The following is a 22978-nucleotide window of genomic DNA, read 5'->3' as shown; positions in this document are numbered from 1 at the left end:
CTCGGTAGGCCCTGGCGGTGAAATCCAGATTTTTCCATCCCTCCCTCTCCTGTCCCATATCCGCAATATAGTTTTTCTCGGCCCCGTTCTTCCCAGTTTGTGGTCTCCAGAGTGACCTTCAAACGCTGTTGCCTCCTCGTAGGGTTTTATAAAGCTAGTTCTAAATGTAAAGAAATCTGTGGAAAGTTCAAGTAAGTTAGGTGTTTTAAAACAAATAAACGTAGTTAACAATCGGACGGATAGATTGGCTACCCTCCAGCACGCCTCAAGTTTTAAGATCACGTGATTGGCCCAAACCTCAGAGCCTGGAATTTCACCGGCGGACTCCAGAGGGACGGAACCCCACCGCCATTTCCTGTCCCTCGATTGTGGCGTGAACGTCACTTCCTTAGCAATGCGCTTTAACTCTTGCTGTCCACATTTTCCACATTGTACTTTATAACATAGTCTTTATGAAAATTTATCTTTTATTTCTTTAATCCAAGAAAATTAATTTCAAGGGATCCGTAAAAATACAGGCCCGCCGAGATGTAGTGCGCTGGGATAGAGGAGGCAGGGCGGAGCTCGACATCACGTGACTGGTTCCCCCCACCCGGTGCAGCTGAGGACTTCCCCTCCGTGGTGACAGAGCCTCTGGGTCCTCGGTCGGTACAGTCTCTGCACCTCGCGCCCCAGCAGGTGAGCGGCGACCGGTAACTGGCGAGTGGTGGGGATAGAGGGGGTGGAAGGAGGCAGAGGAGAGAGAGAAGGGAGAGTGTGAACGGCGACTTTTCTGCCTGAGGCTTCCTCCCCGCTGTCACCCTGCACCGGCAAGGAGCTCATTTCTCCTTAACCCCTGCTCCCCCAAGTGTGGTCGTTCCCACTACTTGGGGATTCAGATGTCCACCTTTCCCAGGGTTGGAAGTGAGTGCGGCCATTATGGTTCCCTACTCAGAGTCTTTGGGGCTTCGGGTAGCAGATTGTTTCAGCCGTTTCACAGGGTCTGCAGTAGACATTAGGTCCCATTCCTTAAAGCCTATTCTTTGGCAAAGGTCCTCACTGTCCTTACCCTCAGCTCAGGGCTGAGGAGCGGGGAGGTAGCAAAAACCCTGGAGGCAGAGGCGTCTCCGGTGAGACAGGCTTGGGAGGGACTGTCACTGCAGAGTCACTGTGAAGCTTCCCTCCGAATGTGCTTTCTCAGTGATTCTAAGGATTTTATCTGACATACCTGCAGGGAAGGTTCCGTAGATGTTCACGTGCTTCGGATGGGACTAGAAGGGTAAAAGAAGGGCTTTTACTTCTTCTTCTCTGAGAGGGAGGACAGTTGAAGGAATACTGTCTTCAAAACAGGAGGTGTTAGTAATGCGACAGTCTCGATTGAATGAGGAGGCGTTGAAAGATGGTATTGTGGTGTTGTGTGCAGGAGGCCCAGGCTAGTTTAGGGAAGAGTGAGTAGGGTTCCTGAAACCGAAATAAGAAACTGATTGGGTTGGAAATATTGTTAAACCAAATTTATTTGGCCATATTCTTAAAGGTAGAATCAAATCGAGATGTTGCTGTCTGCACGTTTTCTGCCTTCAATCCTTCCCTTTTTGTCATTTTTCCCTAAAATACTACTGAATTGGCACTCCCAATCTATTCTTTGACCGGCTTTGTGGTAAATTTAGGTTAAGTAGCATTTGTATCCCTCTTTAGCTTTCCCCATTTGTAAAACTCCCGGTGCCCTCTTCAGCTTTTGATGAATAGTATTTTGTGAAAATACAGAAATTGTTGTCCAGTTGAAAATACAGGTGTTGTCCAACCCAAATACTCCCATTCCGTCTGTAATGTATTACCAATGTTTTGACCCCAAACAATGTGCTTTAGGGAAGAATGTTTTTCAGTTTGTGGTTAAACTCTTTTATTTATACTGCAAACTCAGAAAATTCCATGCTGCTTTTCAATTGAAGGTCTTACAGATATTACAAATTTGATTTTTAAAATTTAAATTATACCTTTCTTAATATGAAAAATTATATGCTCAGTTAAATCTTGTAGTTTTCTAACCAAGATAATTAAAGAAGACTGCTGGAAAATGAGGAAGATAGAATCATCTTTGAGTGGTGGATGTGACTGATTTATTTTTGTTTTTCTGTGTCTTCCAAATTCTATACAATAAACGGTCTTTTTTGTTAAGGAGAACAAAAAGTTAAAATTCTACAATAGCAGCAATTTAACAAAGTATTTTTATAGTAAGTGCAAAATACATAACCTGGCTTATTGATGCTCCTTACTAGAAAACATAACCTCGGAGATGTTGCTCTCCCCAAGTAATGAAGATTACTACTATCTCTTGTGGATTTACCATTTTAGCATTTCGTACTTATGACCCATACTGGACAATAGACTAATATATTGATATATTTATGTCATCATGCTTGCTGTAGATATATATATATATATGTAGTTTTATCTATTTTATCCATAATAAGGTTCCTTGATCTCTAGAGGAGAGGGGGAAAAAAAAAGAAAGTGTTACTTCATTGACCAGGTGACATGGCACCACGTAAGGAGAATTCCTTATGTGGTCTGGAAGTCCTAACTAGTCCTGTCTGGCTGAGACCAAAATGGGAAAGAGAAAACCAGCTAGAAGCATTGACTACTAGAGGGGAAAATGTCAGTATGAAAGTGATTGGATGAGTCTGCAGTTTTACTTCACAATTCCCCCAATTTTAGGGAACTCGTGAAAGCAATAACTTAGACCACTGATGAAATGTAGACTAGTAGCAGGAATTGGTGACTACGTTGCTAGTAAGGTTAAATGTGAAAAAAAGCTTTGACATGATACACAGATCACACACACACACACACACACACACACACACACACACACGATTGGAAGCCTGGAAAACATTTCTGTAACTAGCCTTATCAGTTTATGAGTGTTACATGTAGGGAATTGGTGACTACGTTGCTAGTAAGTTTAAATGTGAAAAAAGCTTTGACATTATACACAGATCACACACACACACACACTTTGACATTATACACAGATCACACACACACACACGCGCACACACACACACACACACAGGATTGGAAGCCTGGAAAACATTTGAGACTAGCCTTACCAGTTTATGAGTGTTACATGTAGAAGTCTTAACATTTATTAGGGAATTGTGCTATAGTCCGCCATTAAATAAAACATAAGGGTTTGGTTTTATTTTAGGGCCCTTGGCACTTCTGGTTTTCTTTTCCTGAGGTCTTCCTTGTTTTCAGTGCCCTTACAGATTTTTGCCACCACTAAGAATGCTTTCTTCCCCCATGGGCAGAGGTAGCCACTCAGTCCTATAGACTACTAATCATCATCATCATCATCATCTTTTCTATTCTTCTACTTGCACTTTTAGCATTGTATTTAATTGCTGTTTCCTGGGCTGTTCCTCAGCAAATCATAAAGCTCTCAGGACTGTGAACTATAATACTATTGTGTCTTCAGCACCAGAATACTGAAGTACCTGATAGGTACTCAGTAAATTGTTTATTGAATGAATGTTGAGCAATTAGACAAGGAAATTAAACCACTTTAATTTTTGCAGATCATAGGTCTTCCTAAAGTTGTGTGCTAAATGTTAGCTTTTAAATATAAACTGGTAATAACCTTCCAAATTCATGGTCAATACAATAGATAAAAACCTCAGATGGACTTTATTAATGCTGAGACCAACTTATTTTCACAGCATGTTTGTTTAGTAGTAAGTATGGTTATCATCAAAATATGGGAGAGAAGGGAAGAGGAATGAATTGTACTAAATGAAAAAGTGGCTCTGCATGATCTGTAAATAGACTAGCACTAGACTAAAAGTCAGAGGATCTTCATTCAGCTCTGCCACTTTAGTTATATGTCCTTTTAAGTAATGCTGGGGAGGGGTTCAGGTTTGATACTTAGGAACCTTCCTATGACATAAACCCTAGGTAATCTATGTGAAAATATCTTAAAAACTAAGTGGTGTCTGTAATCCCAGCGCTTCGGGAGGCCAAGGCGGGCAGATCACAACGTCAGGAGATCGAGACCATCCTGGCTAACACGGTGAAACCCTGTCTCTACTTAAAAAAATAAAAAAAATTAGCCAGGCATGGTGGCAAGTGCCTGTAGTGCCAGCTACTCAGGAGGCTGAGGCAGGAGAATCACTTGAACCCGAGAGGTGGAGATTGTAGTGAGCCAGGATCACGCCACTGCGCTCCAGCCTGGGCAACAGAGTGAGACTCCATCTCAAACAAAAAAAAAAATACTAAGTGGTGTGTAAAATGGTAAAGCAGTGTAGCTCAGACTTTACATGAATTGATTTCCCAGTCATAGAGACCTAGTTGAAGTTCTGGCCCTACCACTTAATAACTGTGTGACTTTGGACAGTGTACTTAAGTAAGGTTAAGTTTTCTCACGTTTAAATCTATACCATAGGTGCTATTAAGTTAGATCATGAATGTAAAATGCCTAGAACATATTTTGTAAAAAAATTTTTAAATTAATTTTACTGATAACTACTTTGATTTTATATACTGAATTTCTAAAGAAGACATAAGACAACCCACAGAATTGACTGATGTCCCCTGTGAGCAGCAGGTTTGGGGCATGAAGAAAAGAGTAGAATTTGAAAAGAGGCTATTACCCAAAAAATGGGGGAACAAGAAAAATGTAGCAAAGATTCTAAAACAGATTTATTAATTGTATCTGAAAAATATCAAGATAAAGTCCCTTATTTGGGCAACTGCAGTGTCTTAATATTTTCTATATAAAGATTTTCCAAAGCTTGTAATCATTAATATATGGAATCAATTTAAGGAGGCAGTTTTTCAATTTTGAAGTTTTTATTCCTGCAGTGGATTATAGAAGTATGTTAAAATTGTACAGATTGTAGAGCAGGGACTTTTGAGTTAATGCTTATAAGCTTAAAAATTTTGTCTTTTTAAAAAAATTAAGTGTTTTTATATCTTATTTTTATCCTTATATGAAATAGACAACTGTAGAGACCATAATGGAGACATAAACTAGAGTAAAATTCTTCCCTTCCTAAATTCATGATTCACAAGGGTTAGTAGTTTTGCAATGGAAAATATCAGCAAATTAAACAATAATTTAAGTATAGCTATCATGAGTTTATGAATCACTTTATTCCTGGAAAAAAAAAATTACTCATTTGTCATAAGGAAAGATTTTATTAAGTTTATTGACTTTTCCTTAATGTTGATTGTCTATTATAACAAATGGATTTATTGATTTATGAATGAATTTATTCTTTATACTAAGTAAGTTTATTGTAAATAAATAAATTGTGAGCAATAAAAATGTTTTCCATATAATTTCTGAAGAGAATATTAAAGTTTTGCTATTCTCTTTTTTCCCTATGGTGAAATGAAAGTGACTTTGGTTTTTATAAGTGTATTCATTTATATTTAGTATATACATATTATGTATATACTATATATAAAATTTGTATATTTGTATATAAAGTACGTAATGTGTGTGTATGTATATATAAAGACAGCTGAAATGGATGTGTATCTTCGTAGTAACATTTATTTTTACGTGAAACTACTGAAGTGATCTTTAGAATTATATAATGATTTATTTACATTTGAAACTCCTCTTTCTGTATATTTCTTTGTAGTTAGCTCTAGTTAATAAATTTACAACTGTGATTAGCTGTTTTTAAAAATTAATGGTATATCATAAGTATTTTTAGATTTAAATTTTAGAAGGAAACACATCTTAAGGTTTTAAAAATCACTATTATTTCTGGTATTATTATGACTAACAACAAAAGTTTCAGTTTTGGATCTTAATGCTATCTGTTGAAACTGTTCTCTTGGTGGTAAGCCTTTAAAAAAATTTTATCTGCAATATGCCACATTTTCCTTTCTGAAAAATAATTAAGCTTATTTCACCAAAAATAAAATGGGTGGCATATGATATGATATAGAAGAGTTTCAGATGTGCTTGAGCAATGAAAAGCAACCAGACTTTATAAGTTTTTAGTTCTTAGTTTAATTTTTTTAATGTTTAAAGGTAAAATGGAGAAGACTAATCGAATTGGAAAATACCTATAAAATTGAAAAAAGTATATGTATAATAATAATAGTATATACATATGGAAAAAGTTGTAAGGAAATGCATCAAAATAAGTAATTATCTCTAGATTGATGCATTAAAGAAAAAAATTAAAATTTATTACTATACCTTCTGTATATTTGAATTCATAATGTCAACAGACATTGCAAAATATTTCTTAATTTGATATGGAAAATTAAGGCACCTAAATAATTCTTTCATCTTAACTACTTGGATATCTTAAGTGAAAATGTTTTGTCTTATCCAGGTAGCTGAGTAAGTTATTTAATTTTATAGGTGTGTAAATATATTTTTAATTTTAAATATATAAGTGCAGCAGAATTTTTAAAAGCAGAGTAAATCTCAGTATATAAGATAATTTACCACATTTCAAAGGGATAATTCAATCCAATGGTGAAAAAAGGCACATATATATCATAAATGTTAACTGATACAACTTGCTCATCTAGAAGAAAATATAATTGATCCAATACGTTGCAACAGATGCAAAAACTGATTTCAGATGGATTAGAGGCTTAAATGTAAACAATAAAATATTTAAGATATTAATCTCCTAAATTTCCTTTATACATACAATCTAGATGTAGTTTTTTTAAACCAAGATAGGAAACCTAAAAGTCATAAAAGTACGGATAGACACGTGAGACTGCATAGAAACGAAGGATTCTTTAGTGGCAAAAATAAAGGACCAAAGACAAAATCAGGTGGAGAAAAAGACTTGAGATATATGTAACAGATGAGTTAGCCGTTGTAAGAACTCTAACCAATTAAGAAAAAGTTCACCCAGTAAAAATACGGATAAAACATATCACCAGAAGTTCACAGAAGATAAATCCAAACATTCAACAAACATAAAAGGATGTGTAACCTTACTAGTAATCAGTATACTAACACTGAAATATTATTTTTCTGACAAGCAAAAATTAAGTGGTAAACCTACTGCTAGCCAGGGATATGTGGAGAAGGATTATCTCATAAAATGCTAGTAGAGATGTGAAGTGTTAGAGTTTTTCCTAGTAAACAATCAGGCAACATCTGTTAATACTGAGAATACATGTATTTTCCACCCATGAGTCTAACTCCATGTAATCGTTTCCTTAGAAATAAAAGCACCAGTAAGAGTTTACAGGAGTGTTAGCTGCAACAGTGTTTCAATGTTTCAATGTTAGTAGTGGCAAAAAACGTGGAAACAAAAGGAGTGCCTGTTAATAGGGGTATTGTTGTGTAAATTATGGCCTAGGCATTTTATGGAATGTTGTGAAGTGATTAAGTAGTAGGAGTTAAATCTACTGGTGATTAGAAAGGATTTCCAAGTACATTCTGAAAGGATTTCTATCATGTATCTGTTTTTTTTTTTTCTGAGACAGGATCTTGCTCTGTTACCCAGATTGGAGTGTACTGGTGCTGTCTTGGCTCACTGCAACTTCCTCCTCCTAGGTTTAAGCGATCCTCCCGCCTCAGCCTCCAGAGTAGCTGGAGCTACAGGTGTGCACCACCACACCTGGCTAATTTTTTGTATTTTTGGTAGAGACGGGGTTTCACGTTATTGCCCAGGCCATCATGTATCTTAAGAAAAAAAAATACGAAGTACAGAGAAACACTTGTAATGATATCTCATTTTTTATAAAGCCAGTTGAAAAACACCATGAGTTTTGTATATTTTTACCTGGTTGTCACCATTGGAAAGAGGAAATAAGCAGAAAAGGAAAGAGAGAGAATATCCATGGTAACATATTTATATAAAACTACATGTTTGTTCATGTCTGTGTATAAGATGGATTATAGGAAACAATGGGCACTAAGATGATTTACTTTCTTCCTTACACTTTACATTATATGTTTTTATTTTTACAGTGGACATGAAGCGTTTCTGTAATTAGGAAAAACAGGCTGGGCATGGTGGCTCACGCCTGTAATCCCAGCACTTTGGGAGGCTGAGGCAGGTAGATCACTTGAGCTCGGGAGTTGGAGACCATCCTGGGCAACATGGCAAGACCCCCCTCTACCAATAAAAAATAAAAATAAAAAAATTATTTGGGCACGATGGCATGCACCTGTAGTCCCAGCTACTCAAGAGGCTGAGGTGGGAGGATCACTTGAGCCCCGGGCATTCAGTGAACTGTGAATGTGCCACTGCACTCCAGCCTGGGCATCAGAGTGACACCCTGTCTCAAAAGTAAGAAAAAAAAAAATGTATCAAAAAATGATAGCGACTACTAGATAGGATTACAAATTTGGCATGTTATTTTTGGTATGGATAGTCAGTGCTATAGACACGCTTTCTGCCTTAGAGATGTACAGCACATTACACAAGTGTGAGATCTGTCACCTGACTTAATCATATGACAGAATCATAAGAAAAGTCCCTATTTGGGTTTTGGCATATAAACTGGATTACAAGATTAACTTGCCTAAAGAAAACTTTAAACAAGAACTTCTTTAAAGAAGCAAAATAAAAAGTACTTATAATTGTTTAATACTTGATTTCTGTCCTTTTAAAAGTATCTCAGTAGAATACATCATTCAAAGCCTCGGTAGAAAATAGCAGATGCTTTAGAGTTGGATTTGTTGCATACTTAAAGTAGCTGTATTTTTTTCTCACATTGGTATTTCTTCCCCTTTTCATTACCAGTTTTATTAATTGCATAAATGTGCTTTAATGTAAGCTGTCCAAAGTCTTTTTTACAAGAGTTGGGATGTATGTAAATAAAAATAATTTTAGAGTAGTATTAATGTAGCAAAGAGATGAAGGACACCAGACTGTGTGAGTCAAATCCTGGCTCTGCTTCCTAGTGGTGTGACTTTGGAGGAGTTACTTGTGTCTTTTTGCATTGCATTTTTCTCAACTTTAAAATAAGGATAATAAGAGTATTTAACTTCATTGGATGTTGTGAATAATAGAAGTGATTGGAATAATAACTAGCACATAAGAGCCATATATATATATTTGCCAGCTGGGTGCAGTGGCTCACACCTGTAATCCCAGCACTTTGGGAGGCCGATGCAGGCGGATTGCTTGAGCCCAGAATTGAAGGGCAACATGGCGAAACCATGTCTGTATAAAAAAAAAAAAAAAAAATTAGCCAGGCATGGTGGCGCACACCTCTAGTTCCAGCTATTCGGGAGGCTGAGGTGGGAGGATCGCTTGAGCCTGGGAGGCAGAGGTTGCAGTGAGCTGAGATCATGCCACTGCAGACCCTGGGTGACAGAGCCAGACCCTGTCTCAGAAAAATATATATATATAATAATAATATGTGCTATTATTTGCTCAGTCAATTAGGTGCAATATATAATAGTTTTACTTGGCTCAGTTGTTTTAACATTCATTTACTCATCCAACAATATTTTTAATTCAGTTGAATGGGTAATACGTGTACAAATATGGTAAAATTTATATATTCATACAAGTGTGTTTTCTCTCCCCTCATCCTTATTCTTTTCTTCCCACATATATTTATCCACAAATGGTAGCACCTCTTCATATTATTCTGGACCTTACATTTTTCACTTGAGTATTACCTTGGAGATCTTTTCACATTGATACAGTTAAAGCTGCCTCATTCTTTTTAATGATAGTTTAGTATTCACTTGTATTAATATACCCTCATCATCATATGTAACATTTATTGAGAGCTTACCCCTGATCCAGATGCTTTCTTAATACTTTAGTTTTATTAACTCATGGAAGCCTCTTAGCAACCTATGAGATAGGCACTATTTTTCCATATTTAACAAATGAGGAAAACTAGGCACGGGATGATTAAATGTCCAACAGTCACACAGCTCATAAGTGGTAGGGCTCAAGATTAGAGCCCAGGGAGTCACTTTCCAGAGATTGCTGCCATAATACCACTAAACATGTAGCCTGTCATAGTATTACGAGGTGTTTAACCAGCCTCCATATTAATGGACATTCCAATCTTTTGCTTAAGAAACAGTGCTATAGTTAATATTTTGTTAATAGGACATTTTGTACATCTACAATAAATTCCTAGAAATGGACTAGCCATGTCAAAGGTAAGTACAATTTGAATTCTGATGGGCACTGCCAAATTGCTCTCCAGTTTAGGGATGTTCAGAAATTCACGTTTGTCCTTAGTAATTTGCCAAAATCTGCCATTTAGCTTGGGTCTTTGGAAGGTGTACTTTTAACATTTCTAGCATCCCTGAATTGTGTGTGATCTACCATCATGTAATAGCTTAAGTTACTGTCATATGGAATTAATGTAACAATGTCAGTATAAGAGGTGTGACCTTTGGACTTACTACTTTCAAGTAACAGTAAGTATTTTAGATATAACTTGAAATCCTCCTTAATGTGATTTATACATTGAAATTCTATCAATCGAAGTTTGAATAGATACTGTTGAAAGAGTAAAATGCTATGATTGTTAATAATTGTGAAAGTTGCTGATTTTATGTACCAAAGCAATTATGTAAGAGTGTTCAAATAGTTAAGTAGTGAATCAGATTGCATTTGAACATTAAGAGTGTGGTAGCTAGCTAAATATAGGAATAGCTGTGTCCTTTCTTGTGAAAAGTGAGTTTTTGATAATCCGTGAGTCCTAGTCTTAGGTAATGCAAAATTAGGTAGTGAGGAGCTTTATTTAGATGAGTTATAAAATCCACAAATGATTTTGAGTATAACACACTTGGTTTCAGTGCCCAATACTTCACTTGTTCAAGAAAGGAAAAAGTATCTCTATGAATCTAAGAAGCAGATTGACTGACACCAAACTCTTCAATGTGATCCAAAATAGACACTTAAAATACAGAATCTTCTCAGGTCCCAACGTAGTATACCTGCAGTACCTGAATATGTAGTATGCCTGTAGTACCTGCTTATTGTACAGTGGGGTGTGTGTGTGTGTGTTTTAAATACAACCTCATTCTCCCTAAGATACTCTACTGGGGATAGGGACAGCTTGGAAAGTAGCTGTAAATAGAGATAAACAGGCTGTCAGAAACAGTTATTTATTGTGAGCTAATTCTACCTCAGAGTAGTATAAAGCAGAAAATAACTTTCCCTATACCTCTGCCCTCCAAATGAGCCATTGAGCCATATCAACTTTGATGTCCAAATTATTAGAGCTTAATCTGAGTCTTGGACAACAAACCCTTCTATGCCTCATGGCACGAAAGTGTATTCAAAATGCAGTTAATATTTTCCTAAATTCTCATTCAACATATTGAAAGCTGATATGCCATTAGCCCCATTCTGAAAATATAGATGAATAAAGTACTTAAGAGGCATATCTGACTTCTATACTCCTGAGCTATTAAATGACTGTGGAAATTCCCAGAATTAGCTAAACTTGGCAGGACCAGAGGGTGCCCACACAGCCTCGTCCAAAGCCACATATATTCATTCTAAATAGACAGACAAAAAACTGGTTTGGTTAAGTTTTCATCTGTTCCCCCTATGCTGTTTCTAGGGTTAAAATTCTCTTAACAAATTTGCATAGGTCAAATAGTCCTTTAGAAATACTCTATTAGTCATCTGGGCCCGGTGGCTCACGCCTGTAATCTCAGCACTTTGGGAGGCCAAGGCGGGTGGATCACGAAGTCAAGAGATTGAGACCATCCTGGCCAACATGGTGAAACCCCATCTCTACTGAAAATACAAAAATTAGCTGGGCGTGGTGGTGTGCGCCTGTAGTCCCAGCTACACAGGAGGCTGAGGGAGCAGAGTCACTTGAACCTGGGAGGCAGAGGTTGCAGTGAGCTGAGATCACACCCACTGCACTCCAGCCTGGCAATAGAGGAAGACTCTGTCTCAAAAAAAAAAAAAAAAAGAAAAGAAAGAAATACTCTATTAGTCAACAAATAAAAGCAAAAGTGAATATGTGTCCTGTGGAAGCATGCCTTCATAGAAGTCATGCTGGCAATGACTTGTGCTTTTTAAAAAATAATTTTATTGAGATATAGTTGACATATCTGCACATAAAGTATACAGTTGGATAAGTTTTAATATATGTATACATGCATGCAGCCAGCACTATAATCAATATAGTGAACATATCCATCACACCCAAAAGAAGTTTCTTTGTGCCTCTTTTTAATCCTGTCCTTCCATACCTCCCAACCTCCTGTCCTTAACCATCCACTGATCTATTTTCTATCATTATAGGTTAGTTTGCATTACATGTATCGATGATTCATATTTTCCTTGCCGACTATTATTCCATTTTATGGATATACCATAGTTTGTTTATCCATTCACCCATTGCTGGATATTTGTGTTGTCTTTCCACTTTTTGGCCATTATGAATAAAGGTCCTATGAACATTCATGTAAGTCTTTGGACATAAGCTTTCTCATGGGGAAATACCAAGGAGTAGAATAGCTGAATCATATGGTAAGTGTAATTTTAATTTTTTAAGAAACTGCCAAACTGTTTTCCAAAGTGGTTGTACCATTTTACAGTTCTACTAGCAATATGTGAGTGTGTTAGTTGTTCTGCATCCTTACCAACACTTCCTTTGTCAGTCTTTTAAACTTTTAGCCATTCTGATAGCTGTGGAATGGCATTTCATTGTGATTTTAACTTGCATTTTCCTAGTGACTAATGAGCTTAAGCATCTTTTCATGTACTTTGCCATCTATCTTCCTTGGTTAAGTGAATGTTCAAATCTTTTGCCTGTTTTAACTGAGTTTTCCTATTATTGAGTTTTGATCTTTGTAGATTCTGGATATAAGTTCTTTGTCAGGTTTATGTCTGTAAATATTTTCTCCCAGTCTTTACCTTGTCTTTTTGTTGTAACAATGTTTTTTTGATGAGCAGAGATTTGAAGTCCAGTTTACCATTTTATTCTTTTGTGGGTTGTGCTTTTAGTGTTATGTCAAATCCAAGGTCACAAAGGAAGTTTTATAGTTTTAGGTTTTACATTTAGGTCTACCATCCATTTTTAGATTTTTATATATAGTTATGGGTCTTTTTTTTTTTTTGCATTTACGTATACATTGGTTTTACCACCACTTGTTGAAAAGACAATATGCTTTCTCTACTGAATTGCCTTTGCACTTTTGTCAAAAGCCAGTTGTCCATATATGTGTTGGAGTAGAGCCTTTTTGAGCTAATAAATTTTGTAAAATTTTAAATAATAATACTAGGCAGATTAATAGAGATTAAATTTTATCTGTTCATTATAGAATTATATGTGTTCTACTATTCACAAGATTGGACAAAATGACCATTAAAATTATTAATAAAATTATAACAATAAACTGAATCAAATTTAATATTTTCTTAATATTTAAGAATATTTAATCATAATTTTTGATCTTAGAAGATCATTCTATGATGGTAATATTTGGATTCAGCTTTGGCGTCAGGTGAATATTTTAAAAATCTTCGCCATCAAGCATTAGGCCAAAATGTGTATTCAGTGTACTTTGAAAGGGTTTTATCAGTTTTCACTCAATGATTAGAGTTTCTGTTTCCCCCCAAACCCTTGCCAGTACTGTCACTGAGCAGTATTTAGTAATTGCCTACTATGTGCCAAGGTACTTTACTGGATAATTGGGGTGCTCAATAAACAAAGCAGAGGTGGTCCCTGTTTTTCTAGCATTTACAGTCTGGAAGTGAAGAGAGACATTGAACAGCTTCTTTCACATTTTTTAATCACAAGAGTAGTAAGTGCTACTAAGGAGCAATATTAAAGACCTTGAACACATACCAGAGGAGCAGGCAGTTAATTTCTTAGTAAATCATACTATTTAAAACTTCTCTTCTCCCCACAACTAATTTAGTTAAATAAACCCTGGTAATCATAGTATACTAGTTAAACTGTTAGAAACACAGATTTCTTGTCCTCTGAATTGAAAATGTCTGGACTTTTGACTATAGTCATTATTTAAATCCAGATTGTGAGGTGTTTTTTCACCTTAGGCAGCATTCTTTTCTTCTTTTATCCTTTGTGCTTTAGGATATATTTGTATTGCAGAGATTTTATGAATTCCTGAATTAAATGTGAACCTATTTACGTGACACTGTCTTCTAAACATTGGGTTAATATACCTGACCACAGTTTATGAACCTTTGTCCTCTTCTATTCCATCCATTAAATAAATGACAGGATGGCCGGGCACGGTGGCTTACGCCTGTAATCCCAGCACTTTGGGAGGCTGAGGTGGGCGGATCACGAGGTCAGGAGATCGAGACCATCCTGGCTAGCACGGTGAAACCCTGTCTCTACTAAAAATACAAAAAATTAGCCGGGCGTGGTGGTAGGCGCCTGTAGTCCCAGCTACTCAGGAGGCTGAGGCAGGAGAATGGCATGAACCCGGGAGTTTGGAGCTTGCAGTAAACCGAGATCGTGCCACTGCACTCCAGCCTGGGCGACAGAGTAAGACTCCATCTCAAAAAAATAAAAAATAAAACTAAATAAATGACAGGATGGATTCGTTTAAATGTAGACATCAGCCGGGCGCAATGACTCACCCCTGTAATCCCAGCACTTTGGGAGGCCTAGGCGGGCGGATCACAAGATCAAGAGATCGAGACCATCCTGGCCAACATGGTGAAACCCCGTCTCTACTAAAAATACAAAAATTAGCTGGGCGTGGTGGCACGCACCTGTAGTCTCAGCTATTCAGAAGGCGGAGGCAGTAGAATTGCTTGAATCTGGGAGCGGAAGGTTGCAGTGAGCCAAGATCGCACCTCTGCACTCCAGCCTGCCCATAGAGCGAGACTCTGTCTCAAAAAAAAAAAAGTAGACATCATATTTTCTTTTTTTCTTTCTTTTTTTTTTTTTTGAGACAGGGTCTCACTATGTTGTCCAAGCTGGTCTTGAACTCCTGGACTCAAGCGTGATCCTCCCACCTCAGCCTCCCAAGTAGCTGAGAATACAGGTGTGAGCCACCGTACTTGGACAGCATCATTTTATAATATAAGTGTAATAACATTTTTAGTACAACACTGTTGATGCTGTCACTTTTTTGTTCCTTGTATGTGTGTCAGTCTCAAATGCCTACATTGCTTACATTTGGCTAGTTTAGCTACTCATGATTCTTTTTTTTTTTTTTTTTTTGGCAAAGCCATCAAAATTTGCTCAGTAACAAGAGTAATATGGTAATTGTAAAGTTTTGAAAATAAGTTTCGGCTGGGCGTAGTGGCTCACACGTGTTATCCCAGCACTTTGGGAGGCCGAGGCGGGTAGATCATCTGAGGTTGGGAGTTCGAGACCAGCCTGACCAACATGGAGAAACCCCGACTCTACTAAAAATACAAAATTAGCCGGGCGTGGAGGCACATGCCTGTAATCGCAGCTACTCTGGAGGCTGAAGCAGGAGAATTGCTTGAACCCGGGAGGCGGAGGTTGTGGTGAGCTGAGATGGCGCCATTGCACTCCAGTCTGGGCAACAAGAGCAAAACTCTGTCTCAAAAAAAAAAAAAGTTTCTAAGTATTTTAAGCAATTGCCTTTTTAAAGTAGTCATACAGTTTCTAGTTTGACTTCTTTTGAAGGTGATAATTTTCCTGCATGATTGCCTGAATTTTAAAAAAAATTGGTAAAGTCGGCTGGGCGCAGTGGCTCATGCCTGTAATCCCAGCACTTTGGGAGGCCAAAGCGGGCGGATCACCTGAGATCAGGAGTTTGAGACAAGCCTGGCCAACATGGAGAAACCGTGTCTCCACTAAAACTACAAAATTAGCCGGGCGTGGTGGCGCATACCTGTAATCCCAGCTACTCGGGAGGCTGAGGCAAGAGAATCGCATGAACCCAGAGTGTGGAGGTTGCAGTGAGCCGAGATTGCGCCCTTGCACTCGATCCTGGGCAACGAGAGCAAAACTCCATCTCAAAAAAAAAAAAAAAAATGGTAAAGTCATTTCATAGGCAGTTTATCTGACAAAAGCCTATCCAAAAGCCAGTCGTTGCAGTGCTAATACGCCATGAAGGTTGAGGATTCCAGAAGAGAATTTTCTGATGACAGTCCTTGGCACTATGAACTTGGAATTGTAGACTATTTAACATAAGAAATTTCATTATTATTATTAAGTACATTTTGTGTGTGGGGGAATACTGTAGGATTTCAGATAAATTAATACTACATTTTGTTGTCATTATTGGATTTTAAAGGTTTTTCTAATACTGCAGTATAACAGTAAACACGTATATAAATAAGTCCTTATCCACATGCCAAATATATTCCCAGAAATACAGTTTTTGAGTCAAAAGGCTTGAACATCTTTAAGGGTCTGGTTGCATATTACCAATTTTTCCCCCATGTTTCCTAGAAAATAAATCCAAATTGGCCTTTTCTTGATGGTTATGGGCCATTCTTATTACCATTAGCCAATTCACATCTCTTTCCTTTTTACCTTCCATTCTTTTTTTTTTTTTTTGAGACGGAGTCTTGCTCTGTCTCCTAGGCTGGAGTGCAGTGGTGCAATCTCGGCTCACTGCAGCCTCCTCTTCCCAGGTTCACCATTCTTCTGCCTCAGCCTCCTGAGTAGCTGGGACTACAGGCACCCGCCATCACGCCCAGCTAATTTTTTGTATTTTTGATAGAGACGGGGTTTCGCCTTGTTAGCCAGGATGGTCTCAATCTCCTGACTTCGTGATCCGCCCACCTCGGCCTCCCAAAGTGCTGGGATTACAGGTGTGAGCCGCCGCACCCAGCCCTTCCATTTATTCTTATAGAGTAGCTCTCTAATGATTTGCTGCTTTGAATCTGCAGTGATCCAAAGTATTAGATAATAATTTTTAATTGTGCATAGAGTCCTAAGACTGTATGCAGGTCTTTTGCCACGTGCAGAAGCTTTAAGACTGTCATTCTACAAGTTCAGAGATCTTTTGTTTTCCTGTTTCTTAGGTCTTCACTGTATTTCTGTTGAGGCTGGCAAGTCTGACTTCTCGTGTATATAAATATTGTACTGTATTTAGTTCTAATACCATATTTTGTTGTTTCTAGGACATTTTTCTCCTTTTTTTTTTTTTTTTTTTTTTTGAGACGGAGTCTCGCTCTGTCGCCCAGGCTGGAGTGCAGTGGCGCAATCTCGGCTCACTGCAAGCTCCGCCTCCCAGGTTCACACCATTCTCCTGCCTCAGCCTCTCTGAGTAGTTGGGACCACAGGCGCCCGCCACCACGCCCGGCTAATTTTTTTGTATTTTTAGTAGAGACGGGGTTTCACCGTGGTCTCGATCTCCTGACCTCATGATCCGCCTGCCTCGGCCTCCCAAAGTGCTGGGATTACAAGCGTGAGCCACCGCGCCCGGCCATTTTCTCCTATATTTTTAACAGCTCTGAAATTAGTGCCTGTCCTGCAATTTCTGGAATGCCATAATTTGTCAGGTTTTCTTCCTTAGTAGTACATCAAATAAAGGAGTTTATTAAAATTGATATTATCTTAATTAGGTGAAATATGGTGTTAACTTCTAGATAGGGATCTGTGTGTTTGTAAGAATTGCTGTTGTGAGACATCAGCATGGATTCTTAGGTGGTTGCCTTACCTTGGCTTTACCTAGTCAGTACGTTAAAATGAATTAAAGTGGCAGGGTGCAGTGGCTTACACCTGTAATCCCAGCACTTTGGGAGGCCGAAGCGGAAGGATCGCTTGAGCCCAGGAGTTCAAGAGCAGGCTGCATAACAGAGTGAGACTTCGTCTTTACATAAAAATCAAAAAGTTAACTGGGCGTGGTGGTACATGCCTGTGGTCCCAGTAAGGGAGGCTAAGGCAGGAGGATTGCTTCAGTCCAAGAGATTGAGGCTGCAGTGAGCCTTGATCACACCACTGTACTCCAGCCTGGGTGACAGAGCAAGACCTTGTCTCAAAAAAGAAAAAAAAAGTGTATTAGCAAAATGTTAAAAACAGCCCCAAATAGGAAGCAGTCTTGGTACACAATAGAGAGAGTTATTGTTGTCAGGTAAAGTATGGTATCTATTTAATGGAATAGTATACAGTTTAAGATGACACAAAGACTGTGTAGCGCATAGAAAAATTGAAGTAAAATAATTTTATGCTAGTATTGATTACAATTATGTAAAAAAATTAATTGTGAGGAAATAAAGTCAATCATATTCAAGTGGTGAGATCTTTCATTAGGTATTTTTAAAATTATAAGCATATCGCTTCTGAAAACAGATTTTAAAGAAAGATGTGTAACGAATGGTTTCTTTTCTATTTATATTGTTGGCTGTCTTCTTGGCTGTTTACATCATAGGTAAGTTAAGCTTTAAATCAATAGGATCTTCTTTGGTGTCTCGTTTTTTCTTTGTAACCTGAAATCAGGAAAATTTCCTAAAAATTCAAATGTGGGATATTAATCTGAGCTTTACAATTACTTTTCCCCCTTTATCAAGTTTAAGAAATAAAAAAAATATTTTTGTATAAGGTGTAAGGAACGGATCCAGTTTCAGCTTTCTACATATGGCTAGCCAGTTTTCCCAGCACTATTTATTAAATAGGGAATCCTTTCCCCATTGCTTGTTTTTGTCAGGTTTGTCAAAGATCAGATGGTTGTAGATATGCAGCATTATTTCTGAGGGCTCTGTTCTGTTCCATTGATCTATATCTCTGTTTTAGTACCAGTACCATGCTGTTTTGGTTACTGTATAGCCTTGTAGTATAGTTTGAAGTCAGGTAGCGTGATGCCTCCAGCTTTGTTCTTTTGGCTTAGGATTGACTTGGTGATGTGGGCTCTTTTTTGGTTCCATATGAACTTTAAAGTAGTTTTGTCCAATTCTGTGAAGAAAGTCATTGGTAGCTTGATGGGGATGGCATTGAATCTATAAATTACCTTGGGCAGGATGGCCATTTTCACGATATTGATTCTTCCGACCCATGGGCATGGAATGTTCTTCCATTTGTTTGTTGTATCCTCTTTTATTTCATTGAGCAGTGGTTTGTAGTTCTCCTTGAAGAGGTCCTTCACATCCCTTGTAAGTTGGATTCCTAGGTATTTGATTCTCTTTGAAGCAATTGTGAATGGGATTTCACTCATGATTTGGCTCTGTTTGTCTGTTATTGGTGTATAAGAATGCTTGTGATTTTTGTACATTGATTTTGTATCCTGAGACTTTGCTGAAGTTGCCTATCAGCTTAAGGAGATTTTGGGCTGAGACAATGGGGTTTTCTAGATATACAATCATGTCATCTGCAAACAGGGACAATTTGACTTCCCCTTTTCCTAATTGAATACCCTTTATTTCCTTCTCCTGCCTAAACCTAAAACCATAAAAACCCTAGAAGAAAACCTAGGCAATACCATTCAGGACATAGGCATGGGCAAGGACTTCATGTCTAAAACACCAAAAGCAATGGCAACAAGAGCCAAAATTGACAAATGGGATCTAATTAAACTAAAGAGCTTTTGCACAGCAAAAGAAACTACCATCAGAGTGAACAGGCAACCTACAGAATGGGAGAAAATTTTCGCAACCTGCTCATCTGACAAAGGGCTAATATCCAGAATCTACAATGAACTCAAACAAATTTACAAGAAAAAAACAAACAACCCCATCAAAAAGTGAGCGAAGGATATGAACAAACACTTCTCAAAAGAAGACATTTATGCAGCCAAAAAACACATGAAAAAATGCTCATCATCACTGGCCATCAGAGAAATGCAAATCAAAACCACAATGAGATACCATCTCACACCAGTTAGAATGGTGATCATTAAAAAGTCAGGAAACAACAGATGCTGGAGAGGATGTGGAGAAATAGGAACACTTTTACACTGTTGGTGGGACTGTAAACTAGTTCAACCATTGTGGAAGTCAGTGTGGCAATTCCTCAGGGATCTAGAACTAGAAATACCATTTGGCCCAGCCATCCCGTTACTGGGTATATACCCAAAGGACTATAAATCATGCTGCTATAAAGACACATGCACATATATGTTTATTGCGGCACTATTCACAATAGCAAAGACTTGGAACCAAGCCAGATGTCCAACAATGATAGACTGGATTAAGAAAATGTGGCACATACACACCATGGAATACTATGCAGGCATAAAAAATGATGAGTTCATGTCCTTTGTGGGGATATGGATGAAACTGGAAATCATCTTTCTCAGTAAACTATCTCAAGGACAAAAAACCAAACACCTCATGTTCTCACTCATAGGTGGGAATTGAACAATGAGAACACATGGACACAGGAAGGGGAACATCACACGCTGGGGACTGTTGTGGGGTGGTGGGAGGGAGGAGGGATAGCATCAGGAGATTAATGGGTGCAGCACACCAACATGGCACATGTATACATATGTAACAAACCTGCACATTGTGCACATGTACCCTAAAACTTAAAGTATAATAATAATAAAATTAAAAATAATAATAATAAATAAAAAAGGCCCGGCACAGTGGCTCATGCCTGTAATCCCAGCACTGTAATCATGCCTGTAATCCTAGCTCATGCCTATAATCCCAGCACTGAGGTGGGGGGATCACTTGAGCCCTGGAGGTGGAGTGCAGTGAGCTGAGGTTGCAGTGAGCCGAGATGGCATCACTGTACTCCAGCATAGGTGATAGAGCCAGAACCAGACCCTGTCTTAATTAAAAAAAAAAAAAAAAGGAATTTCTTACCCAAATTCTGTTTCAGGTAGCTTTGTTGTTCTGAGCTTAAAATAATTGACCAGAAATTTTCCACTTCTGTTCTCTATTTTTAATAGTAGCAAAGTTGTATTGAGTCTGTGGGCATTAATATTCTGATTATCCTCAAATATGCCTATTTTCCTCTTAGATATGCCCATTTACTTTGTAGTCACATTGATGTTTTGTCTTTTTTTTGGCTAATATAGTTAGTTGGTTATGTTTGTGTTATAAAGCTAGGTATTAGTAAAATACAATGTTATGTTTTTAAAAAATCTTAGTTTTGTAAGAGATGGGGCCAGGCGTAGTGGCTCATTCAGCACTTTGGGAGGCCGACGCCGGCAGATCACCTGAGGTCAAGAGTTCAAGACCATCCTGGCCAACGTGGTGAAACCCCATCTCTACTATAAATACAAAATTAGCCTGGCGTGGTGGCGCATGTCTGTAATCCCAGCTACTTGAGAGGCTGAGGCAGGAAGAATATCTTAAATGTGGGAGGTGGAGGTTGCAGTGAACTGAGATGGTGCCATTGCACTCCAGCCTGGGCAACAAGAGCGAAACTCCATCGCAAAAAAAAAAAAGAGAGATGAGTGGCCAGGTGCGGTGGCTCAGCCTGTTATCCCAGCACTTTGGGAGGCCAAGGTGGGCAGATCACTTGAGATCAGTTCAAGACCAGCTTGGCCAGCATTGTGAAATCCCATCTGTACTAAAAATACAAAAAAAAAAGGTAAACAGGTGTGGTGGCACGTACCTGTAATCCCAGCTACTCAGGAGGCTGAGACAGGAGAATCGCATGAACCCAGGAGGCGGAGGTTGCAGTGAGCCGAGATCACACCACTGCACTCCAGCCTGGGTGATAGAGCAAGACTCCATCTCAAAAAAAAGGAGATGAGTAATTTAGGAACAGTCAATTCTTGTTCTACTAATTACTCCTTAGTTTGTGAGTGTCCCATTATGTCACCTTTTTTTCATCCCCTCCCTTGTGCTTGCATTTTTACATAGGGTCAGTAAATAATACAAAAAGTCTTAGTTTGGTTGCTATAACAAATTGCCATAAACTATGTGACTTAAACAGCAACATTTCTCATAGTCTGGAGTGTGGGAAGTCTGAGGTCAAGGTGCCTATAGATCCTTGTCTGGTCAGGGCCTGCTTCCTTCTGGTTTGTAGGTGGACATCTTTTTCTATCCTCACATGGTAGAGAGCAGAGATCCTCTCTCTCTTTCTCTCTCTCTCTGTCTTTTTTTTTACTTCTCTTGAGACAGAGTCTTGCTCTGTCACCCAGGCTGGAGTGCAGCAGTGCGACCACGGCTCAGTGCAGCCTCAACCTCCCAGGCTTAAGCAGTCCTCCACTTCAACCTTCTAAGTAGCTGTGGCTATGGGCGCACACCACCACGCCCAGCTAATTTTTAAATTTTTTGTAGGGACAGGGTCTCACTATGTTACCTATTCTGTTCTTGAACACCTGGACTCATGCAATCCTCCTGCCTTAGCCTCCCAAAGTGCTGAGATTACAGGCATGAGCCACTGCATCCAGCTCAGAGATCATCTCTAGAGGGGCACTAATCCCATTCATGAGGGCTCCACCTTCCGACCTAATTATGTACCAAAGGCCCCACTTCCTAATACCATCACATTGAGGGTTGGAATTAAAATGTGAATTTTGGGGGGACACATTTAGTCCATGACACATGGCTTTCTTTTCTAAAAATGGTATAGTTGGTGCAAAAGTAATTGCATTTTTTGCCATTGCTTTTGATGGCAAAACGGCAATTACTTTTGCACCAACCTACTAGCTAAAGGTGAAAACTACTGTCGAAATAAGGTCTTTTGAATTATTTATTACATGCCTAGGTGTTGCGATCAGACCAAATCTGGGCATCATCACTCTTTAGTTCTGTCCCCTATTTCTTAATCAAATAATACCTATTTCATAGGACTATTGTTAAGAATTAAAGAGATGTTTGCTTTTTTAACATAATGCCTGGAGTGTGATATGTACTTAACAAATAGTAGTTGATGTTATGTTTTTTTTTTTGTTTTTTTTTTGAGACAGAGTCTTGCTCTGGCACCCAGGCTAGAGTGCAGTGGCGTGATCTTGGCTCATTGCAACCTCAGCTTCCTGGATTCAAGCAATTCTCCTGCCTCAGCGCCCCGAGTAGCTGGGATTACAGGCACACGCCGCCATGCCCGGCTAATTTTTGTATTTTTAGTAGAGACCAGGTTTTGTCATGTTGGCCAAGCTGGTCTCCAACTCCTGACCTCATCCACCGGCCTCAGCCTCTCAAAGTGCTCGGATTACAGGTGTAAGCCACTGCGCCCAGCCTGATGTTATCTCTTTTTAATT

The 22978-nt window shown here is 38.5% G+C and overlaps 1 protein-coding gene across 1 annotated transcript in view; it reads left to right on the top strand.

Moving 5' to 3' along the window:
- The first annotated feature begins 393 nt into the window (after positions 1–393).
- ATP6V1A (ATPase H+ transporting V1 subunit A) overlaps positions 394–22978 on the top strand; it is a 64130-nt gene continuing 41545 nt past the window's right edge. Inside the window, exon 1 of the mRNA XM_003261824.3 lies at positions 394–678. The gene's annotated coding sequence lies outside the window, so the exon portion shown is untranslated. The remainder of the gene's footprint in view (positions 679–22978) is intronic.

The sequence above is a fragment of the Nomascus leucogenys genome, chromosome 21 (assembly GCF_006542625.1).
Source record: "Nomascus leucogenys isolate Asia chromosome 21, Asia_NLE_v1, whole genome shotgun sequence".
Classification (NCBI taxonomy): domain Eukaryota; kingdom Metazoa; phylum Chordata; class Mammalia; order Primates; family Hylobatidae; genus Nomascus; species Nomascus leucogenys.
Note: the sequence above shows the minus strand (reverse complement) of the source record. Positions and strands in the feature narration are given on the sequence as shown.